This window comes from Pan troglodytes, chromosome 21, assembly GCF_028858775.2.
Source record: "Pan troglodytes isolate AG18354 chromosome 21, NHGRI_mPanTro3-v2.0_pri, whole genome shotgun sequence".
In the NCBI taxonomy this organism is placed as follows: domain Eukaryota; kingdom Metazoa; phylum Chordata; class Mammalia; order Primates; family Hominidae; genus Pan; species Pan troglodytes.
Window position 1 is genome coordinate 12,093,477 of NC_072419.2, and position 13,157 is coordinate 12,106,633.

Sequence of the window (13,157 nt, forward strand, 5' to 3'; positions counted from 1 at the left end):
TCTTGCCCTGCAATTCCACTACTACATAGCACTTTGCACATGTGTCCTGGAAGACAGGTAAATATTGATCAAGGCAGCAAAACTGAAAACAATCCAAATGTACATTAACAGAAGAATGGAGAAATGATATGCGCTACAGCCATTACAGTGGAATACTGCACAGGCTCCATGCTCCAACATGCAGAAAAGTCACAAACAAGGTGTGGAGATCCAGAAGAACAGTAGGGCATAAAAAGCTTGCAAAACTATTCCATGTAATCTATGCAAATACAAAGAATTGAAGCAGACTACAAAGAAAGGCAATTGATTGAAAAACATAAAATTCTGGATAGTGGTTGCCAAGGTGGGTACAGAGAGGTCTGCAAAAATAGTCACAGAAGTTTGTTTCTGGAGCTGAGCAATGGCTACACTGGGATGAGTTCTGGAGTTAGTTCTCTTTCTGCATAACATATATGTGTTTATATGTACTTTCATGTTGGCTACTGTATTTCTTTTTTTTTTTTTTAGAGACAAGGTTTTTCTCTCCATCACCCAGGCTGGAGTGCAGTGGTGCTATCACAATTCACTGCAGTGTTGACCTTCCGGACCCAAGTGATCCTCCCACCTCAACATTCCAAGTAGCTGGTACCACAGGTATGTGCCACCATACGCGACTCATTTCAATTTTTTTTTTTTTTTGAGACAGAGTCTCACTCTGTTGCCCAGGCTGGAGTGCAATGGCATGATCTCAGCTCACTGCAACCTCCACCTCCCAGGTTCAAGCAATTCTCCTGCCTCAGCCTCCTGAGTAGCTGGGATTACAGGTGCGTGCCACCACACCCAGCTAATTTTTGTATTTTTTAGTAGAGACAGGGTTTCACCATGTTGATCATGCTGGTCTCGAACTCCTGACCTTGTGATCCGCCTGCCTTGGTCTTCCAAAATGCTGGGATTACAGGCGTGAGCCATCGCGCCTGGCCTAATTTTTGTATTGTTAATAGAGATGGGGTTTCACCATGTTGGCCAGGCTTGACTCTAACTCTTGGCCTCAAGTGATCCATTTGCCTTGGCCTCCCAAAGCGCTGGGATTACAGGCATGAGCCACCATGCCCAGCCTCATTTTTTTTTAACCTTTATTTTGTAGAGACAGGGTCTCCCTATGTTGCCCAGGCTGGTCTCAAACTTTTGGGCTCAAGTGATCCTCCTGCTTCAGTCTCCTGAGTAGCTAGGACTCCAGGCATGCACCACCATAACTGGCTACTTTTATTTTTTGGAGAGATGAGGGTCTTGCTATGTTGCCCAGGCTGTTCTCAAACTCCTGGTCTCAAGTAATCCTCCTGCCTCGGCCTCCCAAAGTACTGGGATTACAGGTGTAAGCCACTTCTCTCAGTCCTATATTTTATTTTTTTTTAATGGAGAAAAAACCTCACAGACAGAGACCTTGGCTTCCCATGATAATTCATCAGAATCTGGACCACAGTGCTTCTTCATCTTTCTCTAGACAAGCTTTCTGCTAAAATCAACTTAGGAAAAACTTGCCACATTCAGACATAAAAGTTAGCAAGAAAGAATGACCTGGAGAGAAGTACAAAAATCATATAAAAAGAAGAATTGAAAAGAAAAGAAAAAGCAAAGCAAGGCTTATGGAGAACATTCACCAGAAAAGCACTGCCATAGCCTAGACAACATGGCAAAACTGCATCTCTACAGAAAATACAAAAATTAGCCAGGTGTAGTGGTGCATGCCTGTGGTCCCAGCTACTCGGGAGGCCTGAGCCCAGGAGGCAGAGGTTGCAGTCAGCCAAGATCATGCCACTGTGCTCCAGCCTGGGGCAACAGAGCAAGACCCTGTCAAAAAAAAAAAAGAAAAAAGAAAAGAAAAGAAAGAGAGGAAGGGAGGGAGGGAGGGAGGGAGGAAGGAAGGAAGGAAGGAAGGAAGGAAGGAAGGAAGGAAGGAAAAGCATTGCCTTAGAGCAAAGACAACTGTGACCCGAATTGTTGCAACAAATTATGATGTAATAATCCTGAGATCTAGCCACTTACAGAACAGAAGGGAAGACAGCAGGCTGCCTTGAAATCGAGCTGGCAGATGTGGGTCATTGGGGGATGGGTATAATATGAGAGAAGCTCCTTGTGGCTCAGCTCGGAAAGGTTTGCATGTGTAATACCAATTATTCCGGAGGCTGAAGCAGGAGCCTCGCTTGAGCCCAGGAGGTTGAGGCCAGCCTGGGTAACACAATGAGAGCACCCCTTAAAAAAAATGGCTGGGCGCAGTGGCTCACACCTGTAATCCCAGCACTTTGGGAGGCTGAGGCGGGCAGATCACCTGAGGTCAGGAGTTCGAGACCAGTCTGGCCAACATGGTGAAACCCCGTCTCTACTAAAAATACAAAAATTAGCTGGGCGTGGTGGTGCACTCCCAGCTACTCAGGCGGCTGAGGCAGGAGAATAGCTTGAACCTGGGAGATGGAGGTTGTGGTAAGCTGAGATTGCACCACTGCACTCCAGCCTAGGCAACAGATCAAGATTCTGTCTCAAAAAAAAAAAAAAATGAGACAGAGAGGAGAAAATGGCATCCTGGCCGGGCGCGGTGGCTCATGCCTATAATCCCAGCACTTTTGGAGGCCGAGGCAGATCACCTGAGGTCGAGAGTTCGAGACCAGCCTGACCAACATGGAGAAAACCCATCTCTACTAAAAGTACACAATTAGCTGGGCGTGGTGGCGTATGCCTGTAATCCCAGCTACTCGGGAGGCTGAAGCAGGAGAATCGCTTGAACCTGGGAGGCAGTGGTTGCAGTGAGCTGAGATCGCTCCATCGCACTCCAGCCTGGGCAACAAGAGTGAAACTCTGTCTCAAAAAAAAAAAAAGAAAAGAAAAGAAAAGAAAAGAAAATGGCATCCTAAGGGGCAGGTACTGGGGACAGGCAAGGGGAGGAGTTTGCCGTTTCCTGAAATAAAACCTCTTAGAAGTTGACTGTTCAATTCATGCAAAATCTGAATAAGATATCAAAATAATAGAAAGGAACCTCTTTCCTGATCATCACCCAATGCCTGTCACACAGCACCAGGGACTGAGAGACCCTCCTCCCCATTGTCCTGCTCCCTTCTAGGACACCCCACCAGCACAAAGTTTTCCATTGTCAAGGCCCATGTGTGTCTTCCTGGGGCTGATCCTAGTGTTAGAATCAAGGATACAGGAACGTTCTCAGCCCCCTTAGCCATGACTCCACCTGCTGTCCTCCCAGTGTCCTATATTCCTCAGGCTCAGAGCCCCAGGCCTCAGCACCTCACCTTTCTTTGTTGAAGTCCCCAAGGCCTGACCATTCACCCGGGGACTCTGCTCTCTCTGTTCCTGCTCATCACATCTGGGCTGTCAACCTGTGGCCGTGTTACCCAATCTGAGCCTCAGGTTTGTCTCTTGTGCAAACTTAGGACAGGGAATAGAATAGGCTCATGATGGACAGGCGGAGGTGAGATGGGGTGAGAGAAACGCAAGAGCCAAAAGGAGGAAAAAACTCAACGAAGGGGTTCCTCTGAGACTGAGAGGTAGGCAAAGGCAGGTTGAGAGTCAGTTCCCGGACTCAAGTACCTGAGGGAAGGGCAGTGAAGTCATGAAGATCCCTTTGTGACACCAACATACCGGGAGGTAAAGCCAGAGACTGGCCAGGCAGGCTCAGAAAGGAATAAAAGGCCAGTTGCTTGGCAACCAAACTAGAACTCGGCAACAGAAAGATCGGAGGAAAATCTCCAAAGCACTTAGAAACTAGCCAATGTATGCTAAATAATCCATGGATCAAAGAGGAAGTCTCAAAGGAAATTTTTAAAATAGAATAAAACAAATGAAACTGAAAACACAACATACCAAAATTTGTGAGAACAGTTAAAGCAAGGCTAAGAGGAAAATGTGTAGCACTAAATGCATACCTCAGAAAAGAGGAAAAGTCTCAAATGAAAAACTTAAACTCTCCTTCAAGAACTTAGAAAAACGACCAAATACAGTGGCTCACGCCTGTAATCCCAGAACTTTGGAAGGCTGAGGCAGGAGAATCACTTGAGCCCAGGAGTTTAAGACCAGCCTGGGCAACACAGTGAGATCTCATCAATATTTATGTTATTTTTAAAAAAGAAGAAGAACTTAAAAAAAGAGAACAAAATAAGCCTGAAACCAGCACAAGAAAGGAAATAATAAAGAGCAGAAATCAATGAAATGAAAAACAGAATAACATTAGAAAAAGTTGGTGGAGTCAAGAGTGTGTTCTTTGAAAAGATCTGTAAAACTGACCAAGCTCTGACAAGACTGACAAAGAAAAAAATTACTAATATCGCTTATAGATTTTAGAAATTATAGTACACAGTTACCAATATCAGGAGTGAAACAGAGGAAATCACTACAGACGCTGCGGACATCAAAAGGATAACGAAATGCTACAAACAACTCTGCATACATAAATTTGATAACTTAGATTAAATGGACCAATTCCTTGTAAAGTACAAACTACCGCAACTCACCTAATTGAAATAGGTAATTTGGATAGCTGCATAACTATTAGAAAATTGAATTTTTAATTAACTTCCTGAAAAAGAAATCTCCAACCCAGATTGTTTCACTGGAGAATTCTATCAAAGATTTAAAGGGGAGTTAAGACCAACTCTACAGAAAATAGAAGAAAAAGGAACCCTTCCCAACTCATTCCAGAAAGCAGGTATTACCCTCATACCAAAGCCAGACAAAAACAGTGTAAAAAGACCCGGCACGGTGGCTCACACCTGTAATCCCAGTACTTTGGGAGGCTGAGGCGGGTGGATCACCTGAGGTCAGGAGTTGGTGACCAGCTTTGCCAACATGGTGAAACCCTGTCTCTACTAAAAAGACAAAATTAGCTGGGCGTGGTGGCACCTGCCTGTAATCCCATCTACTTGGGAGGCTGAGGCAGGAGAATCGCTTGAACCTGGGAGGCGGAGGTTGCAGTGAGCCGAGATCGCACCATTGCACTCCAGCTTGGACAACAGAGCAAGACCTTGTTGCAAAAAGTAAGTAAATAAATAAATATATTTGAAAATCAGTCAATAATTTAATTGAATCTACCATATTGGCTGAGCGTGGTGGCTCATGCCTGTAATCCCAGCACTTTGGGAGGCTGAGGCGGGTGGATCGTTTGAGGCCAGTTCAAGACCAGCCTGGCCAACATGGTGAAACCCTATCCCTACTAAAAATGCAAAAATTAGCTGGGTGTGGTGGTGCACACCTCTAATCCCAGCTACTCAGGAGGCTGAGATACAAGAATCGCTTGAAACCAGGAGGCAGAGGCTGAAGTGAGCCAAGATCATGCCACTGTACTCCAGCCTGAGCAAGAGTGAGACTCTATCAAAAAAAAATTTTTTTAAAGCCACCATATTAACAGGCTAAAGAAGAAAAATCACACAAGCATATCAATCTGCAGAAAAACCACTTGACAAAATTCTGTACCCATTGATAATAAAAATCTCTCATCAAAATAGAAATAAAAGTGAACTTCCTCAACTTGATAAATAATATCTACAAAAACCTTACAGCTAACATCCATCATACTTAGTGGTGAAATACTGAATGCTTCACCCCTAAGATTGGGAACAGACCAAGCATTTCCACCATCCAATGCTATCCAACATAATACCAGCAGTTCTAGCCAGCTCAACAAAGTAAGAAAAGGAAATAAAAGGCATACAGATTGAAAAAGAAGAAATAAAACTGTCCTTTTGCAGACTGCATGATGTTCTATTCAGAAAATCTCAAGGAATCTACAAAAAAAGAAGAAAAAATCCCTCCTAGAACTAACAAGTGAGCTCAGTATACAAGATCAACATATAGTAGCAATGAACACTTAGACACCAAAATTAAAAATCCAATGCCACTTAAAACCACTAGAGAAAGAAAAGAAAGAAGAAAGAAAAGAAAGAAAGAAAGAAAGAGAAACAGAAAGAAAGAAAGAAAAAGAAAGAAAGAAATTACTTAGGTGCAAAAGGAAAATAACATGGACAGGATTCTTGTATGCTGAAAACTACAAAACCTGAAAGAAAGTCCTAAATAAATGGAGGAATATACCATGTTCATGGATTGGATGACCCAATATATTAAAGATGTCAATTTTCCCCAGGTTGGTATATAAGTTTAACATGATTCCTATCAAAATCCAAACAAGACTGTTTTTGTAGATTTAGGCAAGATTATTATAAAATTATATGGAAAGGCAAAGAAACTATAATAGTTAAAACAATTTGGAAAGGAAGAATAAAGCAGGAGGAGTTAGTCTGATCTCAAAACATATTATATAGCTATAGTCATGACTGTACAGTATTGGCTAAGGGATAGATAGATCAGAGGAACAGAATACAAAACCCAGAAATAGCCACACATAAGCACAGTAAACTGATTTTTAGCAAAGATGAGAAAGCAATTCAATGGAGAAAGGAGAGGTTTTTCACCAAATGGTGCTGCAGCATTGGACATTCATAGGCAAAGAATGAATCTTGACTTAAGTCTCACACCTAATACAATTAACTCAAAATGAATCATGAACTTTAACGTAAAACACAACACTATAAAATGTTTAAGAAAAAAATAGAGAAGAAAAAAATCTTTGGGATGTGGAGTTAGGCAAGAGTTATTAAACTTTATACCAAAACTCTGATCCATAAAAAAAATGATAAATTGAATCTTACCAGAACTGAAAACTTTTCCTTTGTAAGAAATGCTTTTGGCTGGGCACAGTGGCTCACGCTTGTAATCCCAGCACTTTGGGAAGCTGAGGCAGGCGGATCACCTGAGGTCAGGAGTTCAGGACTAGCCTGGCCATTATGGTGAAAGCCTGTCTCTACTAAAAATACAAAAATTAGCCGGGTGTAGTGGCGGGCGCCTGTAATTCCAGAAACTTGGGAGGCTGAGGCAGGAGAATTGCTTGAACCCAGGAGGCAGAGGTTGCAGTGAGCCCAAGATCACTCCATCGCACTCCAGCCTGGGCAACAGACTAAGACTCCGTCTCAAAAAAAAAAAAAAAAGCTTTTAAATGGATGTGTCTCCAGACTAAAAGAAAATATTGGCAAACTACATATCTAACAAATGACTAATATCTAGACTATACAAAGGATACTTAAAACTATTAAAGTAATTTTAAAAACCCACAAAGCCAAATTAAAATGGGCAAAAGATGTAACTAAACATTTCACCAAAGAGGATATACAGATGAGGAATTAACACATGAGATGTTCAACATTATGAGTTATTGGGAAAATGCAAATTAAGACCACAATGAGATATTGCTGTATAGCCATCATCATAGCTAAAATAAAAAGAGTGACAATACCAAGTGCTGACAAAAATGAGGAGCAACTGTATCACTCATACATTGCTGGTAGAAATGTACAATGGTACAGCCACTCTGGAAACAGTTTAACAGTTTCTTTAAAAAGCTAAACATTTCTGGGCATGGTGTCTCATGCCTGTAATCCCAGAACTCTGAGAGGGGGAGGTGGATGGATAACTTGAGGTCAGGAGTTTGAGATTAGCCTCACTAACATGGTAAAACCCTGTCTCTACCAAAAACACAAAAATTAGCCAGATGTGGTGGTGTGCCTGTAATCCCAGCTACTCGAGAGGCTGAGGCCCAAGAATAACTTGAACCCTGGAGGCTGACGTTGCAATGAGCCAAGATCCTGCCACTGCTCTCCAGCCTGAGTGACAGAGTGAGACTCCATTTCAAAAAATAATAAATAAATAAAAAGGCCACGCACAGAAAAAGGCCGGGCACAGTAGTTCATGCCTGTAATCCCAGCACTTTGGGAGGCCAAGATAGGCGGATCATCTGAGGTCAGGAATTTGAGATCAACCAGGCCAAAATTGTGAAAACCCGTCTCTACTAAAAATACAAAAATTTGCCAGGCATGGTGGTGTGTGCCTGTAGTCCCAGCTACTTGGGAGGCTGAGGCACAAGAATTGCTTGAACTTGGGAGGAGGTGGTTGCAGTGAACTGAGCCGAGATTGTGCCACTGCTCTCCAGCCTGGGTGACAGAGCAAGACTCCATCTCAAAACAACAACAACAACAACAACAACAAAACTAAACATGCAGCTGAGCACAGTGGCTCATGCCTGTAATCCCAGCACTTTCGGAGGCCAAGGTGGGAGTATTGTTTAAGCCCAGGAGTTTGAGACCAGCCTGGGTAACATTGGGAGACCCCCTATCTCTACAAAAACTTTAAAAAATAAGCCAGGTGTGGTGGCCTCCCAGCTATTCTGGAGGCTGAGGCAGGAGGATTACTTGAGCCCAGGAATTAGAGACAACCATGAGCTATGATCATGTCACTGCACTCCAGCCTGGGCAACAAAGCAAGAACCCATCTCAGAAAGAAAAAAAAAAGCTAAACACGCAACTACCATATGACCTAATACTTAACTGTTCTTGGAATTAGCCAACAGAAATGAGAACTTAGTTCACACGAAAGCCCGTACACAAGTGTTTATAGCTGATTTATGCATAATAGTCCCAAACTGGACACAACCCCAATGCCCTTCAGTGCGTGAATGTCCAGAGCAGCCTGGGGACTGACACTGCCATGCTCTTACTTGGAATGTGTGTAGCTTTCCAGAGAATGAGTTAAGGTGTTTGTTGAGGGGCTGGGAGCGAGCAGTGCTGGCACACCAGCAGAACTGAGGAGTTCAGTCTAGAGTTGGGTACATCTTGAGCTGAATCTCCAAGGCCTTCAGTTTCCTAGATCTGCTTCCCTCGGAAGCACTTAGGAAACAGGGCCTCCCTCCACAGGACAGCCCCCTGGGCCTGCAAAGGGGCATGTGTTTCCTCCTTAGGCACGGATGTGCCTTGTCCTCTCTTCTACACTTAGAGTAACCTGTGAATAATTTGATGGGTGAAATAACCCACTGTCTGGGACACCATTTTTGGTGTGGCTTTATGGGTGCCTATGTACCGTGTGTATGCATGTAACATGTAACCCTGCTCAAAAAGGTTAGAACTCACCCAGTCAGCTAGCGACTCCAGAATAATCAGATACATGTTCCCCCAAGGTACCACAAGATGGCAGCACATGCACACAGCATTTCAAGCTCCTGCACACTGAGATGACAGCAATTAATCTGCTCTCTAATAATGCCTCTGCCATCCTGGAAAGCCCTACACTTAAACGGTTATGATGCCTGTTTCTATGATAATGTGTTGCAAACACACGCAGCATTTCTGAGGTAGATGAAGAGATTCAAAGGGTAACAGGAGATTATGTAGTTCAGCATTCTTCACCTTTTTTAAAAAAAAATTATTTATTTATTTATTTATTTATTTTTCATAGAGACAGGGTCTCACTATGTTGCCCAGGCTAGTCTTGAATTCCTGGGCTCAAGCGATCCTCCCACCTCGGCCTCCCAAAGGGCCGGGATTACAGGCGTGAGCCACTGAGTGTGGCCAGAATTCTTCACCTTTTGGTGCAGAGTGTGTATGTCGCACTTGAAGCCAGAAGTCAATGATACTCGATGAAAGGGTTTGTTCAGCGCAGATGACCTACTTGGGTTCATGGCTTGCATGTGTTATAATTGCTGCTGTTTATTTCCTGAAAATTTAGACGATTTGGGGCACATTATCAATGCCTTACAGGCATGGTCACATTAAACTTTACTGCAGCCATCTGTCATAGTGATTATTATCCTCATTTTACAGATGAGGAAAGAAAGAATTAGACCTTCAGGAACTTTGGCAATGGCACGCACAGCGAGTAGAGGCAGAGAGAACCTGCTTCCCTGACGGCCCACACTCCCCCGGCACACAAGGCTCCCTCTAGGTGGCGCGCGCGTCTCAGCTTCTACTGCGGAAGTCTCGGTTATATGATTATGTATACGCTCAATCCTACACCAATTGAGAATGGCCCTTAGCTTGGAATTAGTAAGAACAGTAATTAGCAATTTATTGTCAGAAAAAAGTTCATAAGATTATCGGCCGCAGTCTCTTTGCTGCACATCTTTCTCATCTAGACAGGACAGCCACAGGGAATCCAGGTCTTCTCCACCACCCCAGGCTCAGCAGTTCATGCTTACCCACCCAGCTCAGGCACAGATGCGACATTCAGCTTAGGATAGGGTGAACAGGCAGAGCTTTCCCTCTCTCTTATTTTTTTTTTTTTTTTTTTTTTTTTTTTTTTTTTTTTTTTGTACAGACAGAGCCTCGCTTTGTTGCCCAGACTGGTCTTGAACTTCTGGCCTCAGGTGACCCTCTGGGCCTCCCAAAGCACTGGGTTTACAAGCATGAGCCACCATGCCAGGCCTAACATCTCTAATTTTTTAAAATTGTTTTTAACATAATGAGACTGAGCTTCACCATGTTGTCTAGACTGTTCTCAAACTCCTGGGCTCAAATGATCCACCCACCTTGGCCTCCCAAAGTGCTAGGGTTACAGGTGTGAGCCACCATGCCCAGCCAGCATCTCTAATTTTTGACAAGCAGACTTTTGATATGTGATTTACCTAAGTTGTGTAAAGTTATATTCAACAATATCTGCCTTTTACAAATCAAGAAAACAGGGTATCATTAACTTTCCTAAGTGATATATTTAGGGGGAAAATGAATTTAGCAAAAGTGGAGGTCTTTTGTGTCCTTTTACAGATAGTAAAATAGCATCTAGGAGAATGGGAGGTTGAAGGGAACTGTCATAGATTTGGGGTCAACTGAGGCCAGTTAGTGGCCATGACCATGAGGGACCTTAGGTGCTGCTTGCTTTCCCCAGCCAGGTTCAGCTGTGTGGGTGCAGATTCAGACTTGGAGGTGAGATGAAAATAATAAGAGGGATGTGATGGAGCAAGACAGGGCAAGGGCCTTGAGCACACACAAGGAAGAGATTCCAGCAGCTGACAGTCTCATTACAGCTGGCAGGGCAGTCAGTGAGAGCATGAGATTAGGTGGATCATGCGCAGAGAAGCTGGGATGGATGCACTGGTGGCCTCAGCACAGGGAGGGCGCCAGGGGGAGTGAACAGTGGAGGGGAATGGGATGCATGTCATTTCCGTTATGGAAAGGGTGTCGCTACTTGATAGGACAGCTCTGGGATATGACCATGGGAATGAAAGGCTGGGGAGATGACAGGATCACTGGCAGGAAACTGAGAGGCCAGTATTTTGGAAATATTATTTACAAAGCTACTGATATCACCAAAGACAGGAAAGTGTTAGAGAAAGTGGCGATGATTGATTCTGAAAGTGAAATCTCCAAGGAAGAATGTTTGTACCCAGGCTTTGGTAGATGAAGGTAACCACAGGGTGTGGGAGAAACAGTTTGTTATGGGAAGGAGGAAGAATGTTCCAGGAAAGCAGCAATGACTGGCAGAAAAGACACTCACCCCACCCACCCCACCCTCAAGCCCACAGATATTCAAAAAGCACAGGGAAGAAAACATTCCCATTTTGAGAGAGCCGTAGGGGAAGTGTGGTTTCACACAGAGCTGCAAAGTCCATTGTGGCAGCCATCAACCACATGTGGCAACCAAGCACCTGAAATGCGGCTCCTGTGATCAGGGACTGAATTTTTAATTGAATTTAATTCAAATTAACTAAAAACTGAGGCAGTAGAAAATATTTTTCTGTTAATCACAGCTTTATTGGTTTGGTAGGACTTCATTTCACTTTAACCATTGAAAAGCCAAACTGGCCAGGTGCAGTGGCTCACGCCTGTAATCCCAACACTTTGGGAAGCCAAGGCAGGAGGATCACTTGAGGCCAGGAGTTCAAGACCAGCCTGGACAACATAGCAAGATCCCATATCTTAAAAAAAAAAAATTAGGCCCGGTGCGGTGGCTCACACTTGTAATGTCAGCACTTTGGGAGGCCAAGTCAGGCGGATCAGAGTTCAAGACCAGCCTGGCCAACATGGTGAAACCCCATCTCTACTAAAAATACAAAAATTAGTCAGACACAGTGGCACGTGCCTATAATCCCAGCTACCCGGGAGGCGGAGGTTGTGGTGAGCCAGGATGGCGCCACTGCACTCCAGACTGGGCTACATAGTGAGACCCCATCTCAAAAATAAATAAATAAATAAAATAAAACTAATAATAATAATAAATAAATAAATAATTAGTTGGGCATGGTGGCATGCTTCTGTAGTCCCAGCTACTCAGGAGGCCGAGGCAGAAGGATCCCTTGAGCCCAGTAGATCGAGGCTACAGTGAGCTATGACCATGCTACTGCACTCTTGCCTTGGTGACAGAGCAGACTCTGTCTCTAAAAAAAAAAAAAAAAAAAAAAAAAAAAAAAAAAAAAAAAAAAGAAGGGGTCATTTCCCTTCTGTCTTCCTTCCACCAGAGACCTACACACCACCACTTGTGCTGCCACCATGTCTCTAGTGATCCCTGAGAAGTCCCAGCATATTTTGTGAGTACTCAACACCAACATTGATGGGCATCGGAAAATAGCTTTTGCCATCATTGCCATCAAGGGCGTGTGTTGAAGATACGCTCCTGTGGTGTTGAGGAAAGCTGACATTGACCTCACTGAGAGGCCAGGAGAACTCACTGAGGATAAGGTGGATGTGTGATCACCACTATGCAGAATCCATGCCAGCCCAAGATCCCAGACTGGTTCTCAAGCAGACAGAAAGATATAAAGGACGGAAAATATAGCCAGGACCTGGCCAATGGTCTGGATAACAACCTCCGTGAGAACGTGGAGCAACTGAAGAAGATTTGAGCCCAGAGAGGGCTATGCCACTTCTGGGGCCTTCATGTCCCAGGCCAGCACAGCAAGACCACTGGCCGCTGTGGCCATACCATGGGTGTATCTAAGAAGAAATAAGTTTGTAGGCCTTGTTTGTTAATAGTTTATACACCTAAACAAAATAAAATAAAAATTTAAAAATTAAAAAAAAGTCAAACTATCATGTGCTCTACACATAAAATACACACCAGATATTAAAGACAGTATGGAAGAAAAAAGATGTAAAATATCTTTTAACATTTCTATATTTTTTGCATGTTGCAGTGTTTTGGGTTATATAAAATATGTTTTTTTGTGTTGGATTTATTGGGCTACATAAAATATATAGTTGAAATTAATTTCACCTGGTTCTTTTTACTTATTTTAATAGGGCTACTAGAAAATTTAGCTGGGTGAGGTGGTTCACACCTGTAATCCCAGCACTTTGGGAGGCCAAGGT

General features: G+C 43.5%; 1 pseudogene; it reads left to right on the top strand.

Annotated features, from left to right (window-relative positions):
* Positions 1-12,338: 12,338 nt before the first annotated feature.
* Positions 12,339-12,820, top strand: LOC100612520 (small ribosomal subunit protein uS13-like; annotated as a pseudogene).
* The last annotated feature ends 337 nt before the right edge of the window (positions 12,821-13,157 follow it).